At 45.0% G+C, this 12,393-nt stretch overlaps 1 pseudogene; it reads right to left on the bottom strand.

Moving 5' to 3' along the window:
• Positions 1-1,456: 1,456 nt before the first annotated feature.
• On the bottom strand, positions 1,457-9,087 carry LOC144671992 (NAD(P)(+)--arginine ADP-ribosyltransferase 2-like; annotated as a pseudogene).
• Between the last annotated feature and the right edge of the window lie 3,306 nt (positions 9,088-12,393).

Genomic DNA, 12,393 nt, shown 5'->3' with positions numbered 1-12,393 from the left:
GAGAAATGTCTTCACTCAGTGGGTGGTGAACCTATGGAATTCTCTACCACAGAAGGTTGCAGAAGCCAAGTGACTGAGTATACTTAAGGTGGAAATAGATTTCTGGACTCTAAAGTCGCAAAGGCGTAGGGGGAGAAAGCGGGAGTATGGCGTTGAAATAGAGGATCAGCCATGATCATACTGAATGGTGGAGCAGGCTCGGTGGGACGAATGACCTAGTCCTGCTCCTATTTCTATGTTTCTACGAAACCCATTTATATGAATAATGAGGTTACAAGAGCAGGTCTGAGGGTTGGGAATTCTGCAGAGAGTAGCTCACTTTCAGGCTCCCCAAAATCTGCCCACCCTTCACAATGCGCAAATCATGAGTGTGGTGAGATACTGTCCTCTTCCCTGAATGAGTACGGCTCCAACAACTCTCAAGGGATTGAGCACCATCCAGTACAAAGCAGCCCATTTAATAGGCACCCCATCCATCAGTGTAAATCTGTATTCCCTCCACAATCGACGCACAGGGGCAATAGTGTGTACCACGTACAAGATATACTGCAGCAAATCGCCAAGCCTCCTTGGCCAGCACTTTCCAAAACTGGGGACTCTGCTTACGCAGAAGGCCAAGGGCAGCAGACGCATAGAAACACCACCACCTGCCGGAAAACCGCACCCCCCAAACCTTCCCCACCCCCCACTCCCCCAACTAACTCCACCAAGTCACCTCCCATTCTCACTTCATCTTTCCTTCACTTTCCTGATCAAAGTTATGTACCTCACTCCCTAACAGCACTGTGGGTGTACCTACATCACATGGACTGCAGCAGTTCAAGAAGGCAGCTCACCAGGACCTTCTGAAGGGACAATTGAGAATCGGCAGCAAATGTTGATCTTCCCAGCGCTGCCTACATATCACTACACAATGTGAAAAGGAAGAAACTATCATTTATCACAAATCAAACATGGGCTATTAAATATAAATCATGCACCATCAAGTATGAACTTTGACTCATCAATTACAGTTTACTCACTATCCATTATCAAGCATACATTAGTTATGAGTGGTGTACCAATTATTAAACGTGCATTATTAATTATACAAAATGCAATATCAATTAGCAAGCGAATATTTACCAATGATAAAGAATATCAATTGGCCGCTAAGCATCAATCATCAATTGTGCATTGTCAATAATCAAGTGAACATCTTCAGTTAGCAGGCTTGTAGCATCAATAATTAAGCATTTACTAACAGTCACTAAGCATGTATTATCTAGAATATAGCATGTGTTATCTAGAATCAAACATGTTTTATCTGGAATCAAGTATGTGTGATTGTTATTAACCATACGTTAGCATCGATTAGCAGATATTAGCAGTGAGATGATGCCTGTGATATTAATTTGAAGAGATTTTCAGCGTGCAAGGCACTGACAATTTGCTGGGCACTTTCCCTTCCCTCTTCTTACTTTGAATGCACCGTTGCGGGTTTTCCAAACACGATGATGCCCTGGCACCCTGTCGTTGCAAGGTTAACTTTGATCCAGCTCTTGCTACAGCTCGTTTCCCACTTGGGCACGTCTGTGACCTTGAAAACCTCAATGGGTGGGATCAGCCCTTCTTCCTCATACTTCATGGCCGAGAATTTACTGATTTCCACCCCACCAATTGGTGGTTATGTTGAACAGGGTGATGCTGCCTGAATTCATGAATGAAATCGCCACATCTGGATTCATGGAGGTCGAAGAGAATTGTCCCAGATGGACGCCATCTCCTTGCGTGGCGTCGAATAGTATCCGATCTCCCCTGAGAGTGCGGTGGCCTTTATGTTTTAACTTGGCCAGGGCAACGGAGAGGAGGTAATGGAAACTTATGAAGTGGAACTTGTCCTGATAGATGGAGTCGCTGGAACCGTGCAGCCTGGTTGCTATGTTAAACTCCTAGTACAAGGCGAATTCTTGAGTCTAAGCGTGAATGGCCATCACGTGCTCCCGCTGCAATCCGGGTGGGATGAAGCGATTTTGCTCAATACTCCCATTGGCCGTATCCCTCACTTCGAGCAAATTGCTTCTGGTTTTCCATTCCTTTCTGATGCAATCAATCGCCGCCTGGTATGAGTGAACATGTACTTGGCAGAGTTGCTTGCCATATCAAGTTTGATATTTTTGCGTCCAAATTTAAAAGATAGGGTGCTCTGACCTGTGAAAGGAAGCGGATTCTTCGGTAAATGAATGGACCTGAGGACTGGGTGCAGCAAGTCGCTAACCTTCCCGTCCATGGCTTATTAACCTCTACCACTGAGAAGGACCAAAGCAGCAATGTCAGGAGGTCACAAAATGTACCGCCTTGCCTTAATAGTGTCACTGGTTTATCCCTTATTCCCCCTCGAGCACCCTGCGAGGGTCCAGTGCAACAAAGGCTGCAGTTCAAAGAAACGTTTTGCCTTCATTATTTCATGGGATGTTACAGCGTTGGCAGAGCCAGCCAGCATTTTTTGCCAATTATCCCTAATTGTCCTTGAACTGAGTGGCTTAATGAGTCAGCCTGCCTGGGCCTGGTGAGCCAGATGCAGGCCTGATTAGCAAAACGTGGATTATAACGTTAGAGAAGCTGTCGAGCTTTTAAAACAGCCGACGATGGTTGTCATAGCCACCATCACTGGCAATGGTATTAAATTCCAGATTGATTGAAGGAATTTAAATTCCACCAAACGCCGAGGTTGTATTTGAACTGATACCCACAAAGCATTAGAATAACTAGATGATAGTGATGCTACTACTACTCCATCATTTCCCCACTGCGAACGTGACCTGATCAGGGCGATTAGAGGTGGGAATGCACGGCTCAGAGGCCCAGAAATAATTGCAGTAAATATTCTAAATGTCAAAGAACGTCTGATATTAAATCCCAATACATCTAAAAATCAAGTGGCTTCCTAGCCCATATTTATCCCTCAAACAACATTGCTAATTGCAATGGGCATGGAATATAAAATGTACGGAAGTCTTATTACAACGGTATCGGGTATTGTGAGAGCACATACAGAGTATTGTGTGCAGTCTCTGTCACCTTACTTGCATTGGAAGTTGTTCAGAGAAGGTACACGAGACTGCTTCCTTGGGTCACGGTGTTGCCATGTTAGAAACGATGAGCAGGCTAGGTGTATAACCATTGGAGTCGACAGGAATAAGAGCCGATCATTGAAGGTATAAAATTCTGAAGGGGGTGGGGTGGGGATTGACAGGGTCCATTCTAAGAGAAAGGTTCGCTCGTGGAGGCATCCAAAAGTAGGGGGCACAGTATAAAAATAAGGGGTGTCCACATAAGATTGACCTGAGAAGGTTTTTTTTTTCTCTGAGAGTGTCATTAGTAGAATGAGTTAAGCAATTTTTGAGTCAAGGGTTATTGGGGGGTGTGGTGGTGGGGGGCAGTTTTAAAAGTGGAATTAAGGCCACCGTCAGATCAGTAATTACATTATTTAATGGCGCAGCAGGCTGGATGGGCCGACTGGCCGACCCCTGCTCCTACTTCTTATGGTCTTATGAAACAAAATATGTGGACATGATCACATTGGGTTTCTATTTGAGGGGGGTAGTATACTGCGCTCAAATTGGCTGCTGTGTTACCTACATTATATCAGTGACTAGGCATCAAAAATGATTCATTAGTTGTGAAACATTAGGAATTACAGAGTTCGTAAAAGGCGCAATCTAAGCTATTTGTTTTTTTTCAACAGGAGATCAGGATCAGTTGCATGCCTGGTCGGATGTCTCTCGCACGGACCAGTACCCTGAGCAATCGACTCCCAGCACTGGCAGCAGGCACATTGTTAATACAGAGAACTCAAACAAGGTAAGGGACCAAGAGCTGACGGACTGTGTCTGACATTTTGAGCCTTTCCGCTGTTCTCAATGGGATACAACGCCAGCTTCCATCATTGCCAGTTTATGCTGGGTATCCCTTTACCGGAAAAGTAAAGACTGAGTGTTGAGGAACAAAGGAACAAAGGACTCAGGAGCATGTGTAGGCCATTCGAGCCAATTCCACCATTCGATCAAATCATTGCTGGTCTGATTGTGGCCTCAACTCCATTTTCCTGCCTGCTCCCCCACCCCCATCCCCCCACCAATAACTTGTGAATCCCTTGTGTATCAAAAACCTATCTAATTTAACCTTGAATAAGTTCAATGTCCTATCCTCCATTGCTTTCTGGGCAAGAAAATTCCACGGACTAACGACCGTCTGGTTGAAAAAATACTCCCTTTTCTCCGTTTTAAAAAGCATACCTCTTATTTTGAAACGTAACCCCTAATTCTAGCCTGCCCCACACAAGAGAAACGGTCATCTCAATATCCAGCCTGCCAAGCCCACTCCGAATCTTATCTGTTTCAATAATGAGCTGTTAGGGATCTTTAATGTCATGGAAGGTTCAGATTTCGGGGGGTGCGGAAGATGTGTTTCACAGTGACACTGACTGGCTGTGCTCGGTAATTACATTGCATTCGTTTGACGCTGACATCTGCAACTTGAGAAATGGGTGGAGCATAATCACCAAAATGGGCTTTTCTGTGACGTAGAATTGAACGTTTCAGCCCCGTAAATAGAATGTAGATCTTCAAACGTTGAAACTAATCTTGTGTGAGGCACACAGCGGTGACTACTATATTACTTAATAATTTATTTCCCCATAAATTAAAAAAAATGGGAAATAATAGCGCTTCAGATCGATAAATCTGCAGTCACTAGTGACTTACACTTTGTTGATTGTCAATAAAAACAAATTCGAAAGTTCCTTAGTTTCAGGATTTGTTCCTTTTAATTGGAAATGTATTCATGTCTATCCATTATCAAAGCAATGGGGCTAAGAGTAATCAAGAAACTACAAAACATGAATCTTGGAATATATCATCAGGATCAGAATGGCTAGGCCTTTAATCAGACATAAGGTGTAATATCAAAGAGAATTGATATAGATTTCTGAAAGGGAACGTGATACCTGACTGACCTAGTTCATTTTTATGAGGAGAGTATAAAGTTATTTCCTACTTGCACTTGCCCAAGCATTCGAGAAGGGACCTCATGAAAATATCATGAGAAAATATTGGAGAAACTTTCTGGTTTTTCCGCAACTAGAGTATTGTTTTCAATTGTGTCCGTGACACTTCATGAAGGAGTAAAGGACACTGGAGAGGATTCAGAGGAGGGTTCCTGAACTAGAAAAGGAATGAAGAGCTTCAGTTACATAGACAGCCTACATAATCTCAAATTATTCTCCTTAGAATAGAGGCGATTGAGGGAAAATTTGATTGAGATTGTGAGAGGCGTAAATAAATTAGACAAATAAAAGCTGTGTGCATTAACTGATCGTACCAGGATCAGTGGACACAGATTTAAGCCGTTGGACAAAGGATGCAGGGAAGGTATGAGGAAGCGGTTCAAGAAGGCAGCTCACCACCACCTTCTCAAGGGCAACTAGGGATGGGCAATAAATGCTGGCCCAGCCAGCGAAGATCACACCCCGTGAATGATATTTTTTAAAAAGAACTCTCCTAATGCAAGAGTGGTAACGAACAGGAAATAGCTGCCTAGGAAGGCTTGAAATCTAGGAATGAAGGACTTCAAAAGGAAATTCAATCGGCACTTGAAGCAAATAATCTTGCATGGTTACAGTGACAGAGCAAGGCAATGGGCCTGAAGGGATTGTTCTGCAGAAAACCTCCTCACGTGCCGGAAAGCCTCCATAATTCCATGAATCTAAGGTTAATGGGTAAGATATAAGCGGTGTTCCAAATCATGAATGGTTTTAATGCAGTGGAGTGAATATGGGTGAACAGTTTACAATGTCAGAAGTGCAGGTTTCCAAAGAGCAGAGCATTTAGCTGACTGACAGAAGAACCAGGAGAGATGTGAGGCATATTCTTTGCACAGTAAGTTGTTTTGATCTCAATAATACTACTAAAAGGCTCAAATTCTCCAGTTAGCGGTGATTCTGGGGCCATCACCACTGATGACGAAGATCTCTGCACGTTCATCATCTTACATTCATCCAGCCCGTTCTTTCTGTCCCAGCTGTAGAAACGACGGGTCTGCACAGCCATCCACGCCGAGGAATGTAGAAGAGGAGCAGCTCAGTTAGCATGTTCCCCTTTCCGAAATCCCCTGCCGTATTCAGGTAGGTTTTTATTGGTTTTGAATGTTTTCAATGGGCCACTGAGTGATTGAGTCAGTAACTAGGGGATTGAGCATGTAAGACAGTGAGGAGTGAGTGAGGAAACAAGTGAGAGAGTGAGGAGGTGAGTGAGTGAGTAAGTGACTGAGTAAGGTAGTGATTAGGTGAGTGAATGGATGGTGAGTGCATGGGTGAGTGAATGAGTCAACTGGTGGTGAGTGAGTGGGTGAGTGAATAAGTTGTGAGTGCATGGGTGAGTGAGTGATTGGGTGACTAAGTGAGTAGGTGAGTGAATTGGCGCTGGGTGCGTGATTGAGTAAGTGAGTGAGTGGGTGAATGGGTGGTGAGTGAGCAGGTGAGTGAATGGGTGGTGAGTGAGTAGGTGAGTGAATCGGTAGTGATTGCATGGGTGATTGAGCGAGTGAGTGAGTGGGTAAGTAAGTTAATGGGTGGTGAGTGTGTGGATGAATGAATGCATGGTGAGGGCTTGGGTGAGTGAGTGCTTGAATAAGTGGTGAGTGCGTGGGTGACTGAGTGAGTGAGTGACTGGCTGAGTGGGGGATAGTGGGGAGGGTAGTCGGCGGGTATTTGAGGGTGGCAGGGCACGCCAAGGTCGAGTTCAGCCTGGGTAGCCCATTCGGGTCAGGGTTGTATTCGAATCGGGGAGGGGGGAGTTGGGGTTCGGTAGTCGGGGCGGTGCATGGGTAGTTGGGTCGAGGGCATGGGCGGTCACATTAGCCGGGTCCGGACGGGGGCAGAATGGGTGTTAGGCTTGAGTGTTTGGAGTGGCCAGTCCGGGGTGCCTGGTCCTGAAGGGGTTGGTTGAGAGCGTCGGAAAGGTGGGTTGAGTGATGAAGTTGATCACTGAGTTTCAACAGAGAAGAAACAGTGTAACAATTCGAGGTTAAGTAACGTGTCAACCAGCTCATATTGTCTCAAGTCACTGTCACTCCACTCAGTTGAAACATCCCGGGTAATGAAAGAGCATGTGCGCGGGACAGGACTTATGATGGTTCCGAAAGCACCACAGCAGCTGTTGTGTCAACATTTTCTACTCGCCTGCTGCTGTTGGAATTGGAAGGTTTGACAGGATGTTCTGGGGAAACACATACAACGGTGACTTGATGAAGGGAATTCGATCAACATTTCATGGGAAGAATTTCCCAGGACTGTTAGGCCACAGCTAGAGTATTGCATACAGTTCTGGAATCTGCTTTATAAGAAGGATGCGATTGCATTAGAGAGAGTGCAGAGGAGATTTACCAGGATGCTGCCTGGGCTGGAGAATTTTAGTTTTGAGGAGAGATTGGATAGACTGGGGTTATTTGCCATGCAGCAGAAGAGACTCAGGGGGGCAATGGTTGAGGTGTATAAAATAATGAGGGACATAAATACTTTAGACAGGAAGGAACTTTTCCACTTGGTGAAGGATCAATAACCAGAGGGCATAGATTTAAGGTAAGGGGCAGGAGGCTTAGAGGGGATGTGAGGAAGAAATTGTTTTACTTAGAGGATGGTGGGAATCGGGAACTCACTGCCTGAAAGCGTGGTAGAGGTAGAAACCGTCATAACATTAAAGAAGTATTTGGAAAAGCACTTGAGATGCCATGGCATACAAGGCTATGGGCCTAGTGCTGGGAAATGAGATTAGAGTAGTTAGATACTTGTTTGAACGGCGCAGACTCCGTGGGCCGAAGGGCCTTTTTCTGTGCTGCAGGCCTCTACAAAGCTATGACTCTATAACTATGACTGTGAGGAAAGAACGGGGAATGGGAATAATACGCTGGTTCTACCAATGACCCAGGTCGGACAATCAGCTCCCTCTATGTAATATCATTCTAAGTCTCCGTAAAATTGGAAGACTGTCTTCTAATTGGTTGACTGGCCAGAGGCCAAGATTACGGGTAAAGGAAATGCACTCTTAATGGCATGTGACATTAGTGACATTCTTAGTGACTTTGTCTTAGTGATATTACCAAAAGGCCTGTTGAGGCGCCTTTATTTCTTCGTGTTATTTATTAAAGCCTTAAATGAGTAATAGAGAGTTGTTTGCACCAAGTTAGGAGCGATGCTGAATACAAAAGTGATTAGATAAACGGGGGTGAGCACTTACAGCTGACATTTAATATACCTTGCACTGAATTAGTCATCTTTGAATCAGAAAAATACAATATTAAAGAAAAAAATCTTCATGCAAAATTCCTGGGAATTGAAGTTGTGAAGGAGCAAAGAGATTTGCGTGTCTAGGTAGATGGTTCACACTGAGCTAGTGCACAACTAAAAACAGAAATCAAATACTGTTTGAATGCTGGCCTGGCTATCTCAACGTTTCTGGATTAACATAGGGAAGAACTCGCTGATGCAAACTTCAACTGAAAATTGGAATTGACTCCCCATGTGCACATTAAGGTGGAATGGGCTCGAGGAGCTGAACTCCTGTTCTTAATGCAACCGTATCGTTGTAATGAGTGGCCTCCAATTGTTCTTATCCTAACTGGCCCGAGCTGCTGAATCGCACACCTCTGAAGCTGTTCCTAATGCAGTCGCCTCATGATGCGGGGTGAGGGGCGGGGCGGGAGGCGGTGGACTGGCGTTGAACTTCCTCCTTTCCCTAAAGAAGCAGATATGAGGGGTAAAATAACATCCTTCTGTTCCTAATCTAACAGGCCCAATGGCAGAATGCCTTCCACTGGACTCTCATGTAAATGCCTCGATGAGCTGAATGGCCTCCTCCAGTTCCAACGTTGACACTACGCACAAGCGTGCAAGCTACGTGACTCAGTCAACTGTGGAAGCTGAATTACCTTCGGAAAATCCGCTACACTGAGATTGGACATTCCTCTTAGCTCCAGTGTAATCTGAAAGCACTTACTGTCCAAATGGAGCGAGAGAAGTAGGAAGTAAACCAGGAGCTGCATTTTTGCCATTGTTCTGCTGTTTCTTGGTGAAACCTTTCCGGCTGATCGCTTTGCCTTCACGTTCCAGTTGTGCTGTACTTCACTGTGGGATCAATCTGTAGCCACAGCAAAGGCGTCCCGCTTTCAAACCGTCTTCGTGATCCTGAAGCAATATAAACAGGAAAATGTGACATACCCAGGGCATGAGACAGGGCAATGGAAAGATATAGCACAGAAACAAAGAAAGTCAGTACCACTGTACCATTGCCAATTCTTTGAAAGAGCCATCCGGTTAGTCCCACACTTTCTGTCCTTTCCAAATTCAGCAAAAAACGTTGTATTCTTTTATATACTTTTTTTTATCCTTTGAAGGGTATCATTGAATCAGTTTGCAGTGCATTCCCTTTCACAACAACTCTGCTTGCGGACGTTTCCTTCATTTATTTTCTCAATTTGCTCTACCTAATCTGTTCCAGATTATGAATATTTATATTAAGTCTCCCCTTAACCTTCGCTGTGCTAAAGACAGGAACTCAAACTTATCTGCGAGATGCTGAAACATCGATGAAGCATAGATTACAAAAGTAGGGAGGTCATGTTGGATTTGAATAGAACCTTGGTGAGTCCACAGCTGGAGTACTGTGTGCAGTTCTGGTCGCCACATTATAGGAAGGATGTGATTGCACTGGAGGGGGTGTAGAGGAAATTCACCAGGATGTTGCCTGGGATGAAACATTTAAGTTATGAAAAGAGATTGGATAGACTTGGGTTGTTTTCGATGGAGCAGAGAAGACTGAGGGGCGACCTGATCGAGGTGTACAAGATTATAAGGGGCATGAACAGGGTGGATAGGGATCAGCTGTTCCCTTTAGTAGAAGGGTCAGTCACGAGGGGGCACAAGTTCAGGGTGAGTGGCAGGAGGTTTAGGGGGGAAGTGAGGAAAATCACTTTTATCCAGAGGGTGGTGATGGTCTGGAATGCGCGGCCTGGGAGGATGGTGCAGGCAGGTTGCCTCACATCCTATAAAAAGGTACCTGGATGATCACTTGGCACGTCATAACATTCAAGGCTTTGGGCCAAGTGCTGGTAAATGGGCTAAGGTAGGTGGGTCTGTCAGGTGTTTCTCACGTGTCGGTGCAGGCTCGATAGGCCGAAGGGCCTCTTCTGCACTGTGTGATTCTGTGATCTCATCCCGTAAAGCTCGCCTGCACCCATCAACGTCCTAGGCAGCCTTCAGAATGTGCACAACCAGATTTCAACATAATAATCTAGATGGGCCTGAAACTGAATTCTAAATATTTGACATCACTCATTTGGTTTCTTTACTTGATAAAACCTAGCTTCAGGTATGCACTTGAATAAACTAGTCGGCTTGCCCAGCTACAGGGCCACATCCCTCCATAGTCCTGTAAACTCCTCAAACTCATCGAAGCCACCTAGATATATGCTGCCTCCTGGACACGCATGACTTAATGGCCTCACCATTAACTTCAGGTGCATTGGTCCTAATGTTTGTAATTTCCTGGCCAGAACCCCCTGCACCTCTCCACCTTTAGGGCGCTTCGTTAACGGGCCCCTTTGACCAACTTTGCACTCGCCTGCCCTAATATTTCGTCACGCGCCTTGGCAGCAAATTTCACCTGCTTCACACTCTTGTTCTTTGCAGAGGATGTTTGCCCCCATGAGAAGGAGCTATTTATTACTGCTGCTGCTGATCCACAACAGCCATCTTCACATTCGCTGGGCAGTGTTCGTTTTCTTCGCCTGTCGCACCAACATCTCTTAATCAGCCCTGTCACCCACCATGTCAGAGCTTTATTGTTCCTTCCATGCTCCCCAACACTAACCTCCACTTCCCTGCCTCAGCATCACATTTTGTACTGTTAAACCTAGCATCTCCTAATTTAACTGAAGGTTCGTCGACCCGAAACGACATCCCTCTCTCTCTCTCTCTCTCTCTCTCTCTGCTTGATGCCTTATCATGTGAAGTGTAAAGGGATTTAGCGTTTGTAGATAGAGGAAAGGGGGATTTGGTTTTCCAACCGATTCTCAGTTTGTTTACAAATAGCCAGACAAGAAAGATAAGGAATGTGTTTATTTTTCTCAAGGGCTATTGACAATATAGGGGTAGCATAAAAAGAGTTACATTATTAGAAAGGTAAAAGTTCCAAAGACATATGCACAATGGAATTTGTACGTGAAAGAGAGAAACATGTATAAAGGGGAATGAGGCTATGTGTCAGGAAAGGTGAGAAAAGCCTCCAGTATTTGTGCATTAAGGCTACTGTCTACAGAAACCGAAGCTGTGAAAAGCCAACTCGAAATTCACTGTGGGGTATAGTGATTAACTGTCTAGATCTGTTTAAAACCTTTTTATTTTTAACTGTAGCCTTAACAGTGGTGAAACCATGAAGCCATTGATCTAAAAACCCACCTTGTTCACTAATGCCCTTTAGGGAAGGAAATCTGCTCTCCTTAGCTGGTCTGTCCGACATATGACTCCAAACCCACAACAATATGGTTGACTCTTAAATGCCCCCTGAAGAAGCGCAATTCGGGGAGTGCAATAAATGATGGCCTAGCCTGCGACGCCCACATCCCATGAACGAATTAGGAAAAAAACTGGACGTCAGAGGATTTGTTATAGTAATAATTTGTACACCTATGCATGTGTTTGAATTCCTTAATTTTTTAATAAATGCTTAATTTAGTTTATTTTTAATCTCTGAAGTCTTGGTGGAGTGCACATTTTTTTATTATTAATCATTCACTGGATATGGGCTTTGATGGCTGGGCCAGCAGTTGTTGTCTATCCAATTTAGCACGATGGCAGTGGCACACAAGACGATGGAGGGTATCCGCAACGTGAAAACGGGACTTCGTCTCCACAAAGACTGAGCATTGGGCACTCCTATCGATACTGCCTTGGACAAATACATCTGCGGCAGGATGTTTGGTGAGGATGAGGTGACTCTTTCATCACCTGCTGCAGACCCAGTCGAGCAGCTATGTCATTCAGGGCTCAGCCTGCTCCGTCAGCAGTGGTGCTGCCGAGCCACTCTTCGTGACAGACATTGAGGATCACCACACAGAGTACATTCTGCGCCCTTGCCACCCTCAGTGCTTCCTACAAGTGATGCTGTATATGAAGGAGCACTGATTCATTAGCTGAGTGAGAGCATTGCGTGGTAATCAGCAGGAGGTTTCTTTGCCCGTGTTTGACCTGATGCCTTGAGACTGCATGGGGTCCGGATTCAATGTTGACGACTCCCAGGGTAACTCCCTCCCGACTGTTTGCCACAGTGCCGCCACCTCTGCTGGGTCTGCCTTGCCGGT

The sequence above is a fragment of the Cetorhinus maximus genome, chromosome 35 (genome assembly GCF_964194155.1).
Source record: "Cetorhinus maximus chromosome 35, sCetMax3.hap1.1, whole genome shotgun sequence".
In the NCBI taxonomy this organism is placed as follows: domain Eukaryota; kingdom Metazoa; phylum Chordata; class Chondrichthyes; order Lamniformes; family Cetorhinidae; genus Cetorhinus; species Cetorhinus maximus.
Note: the sequence above shows the minus strand (reverse complement) of the source record. Positions and strands in the feature narration are given on the sequence as shown.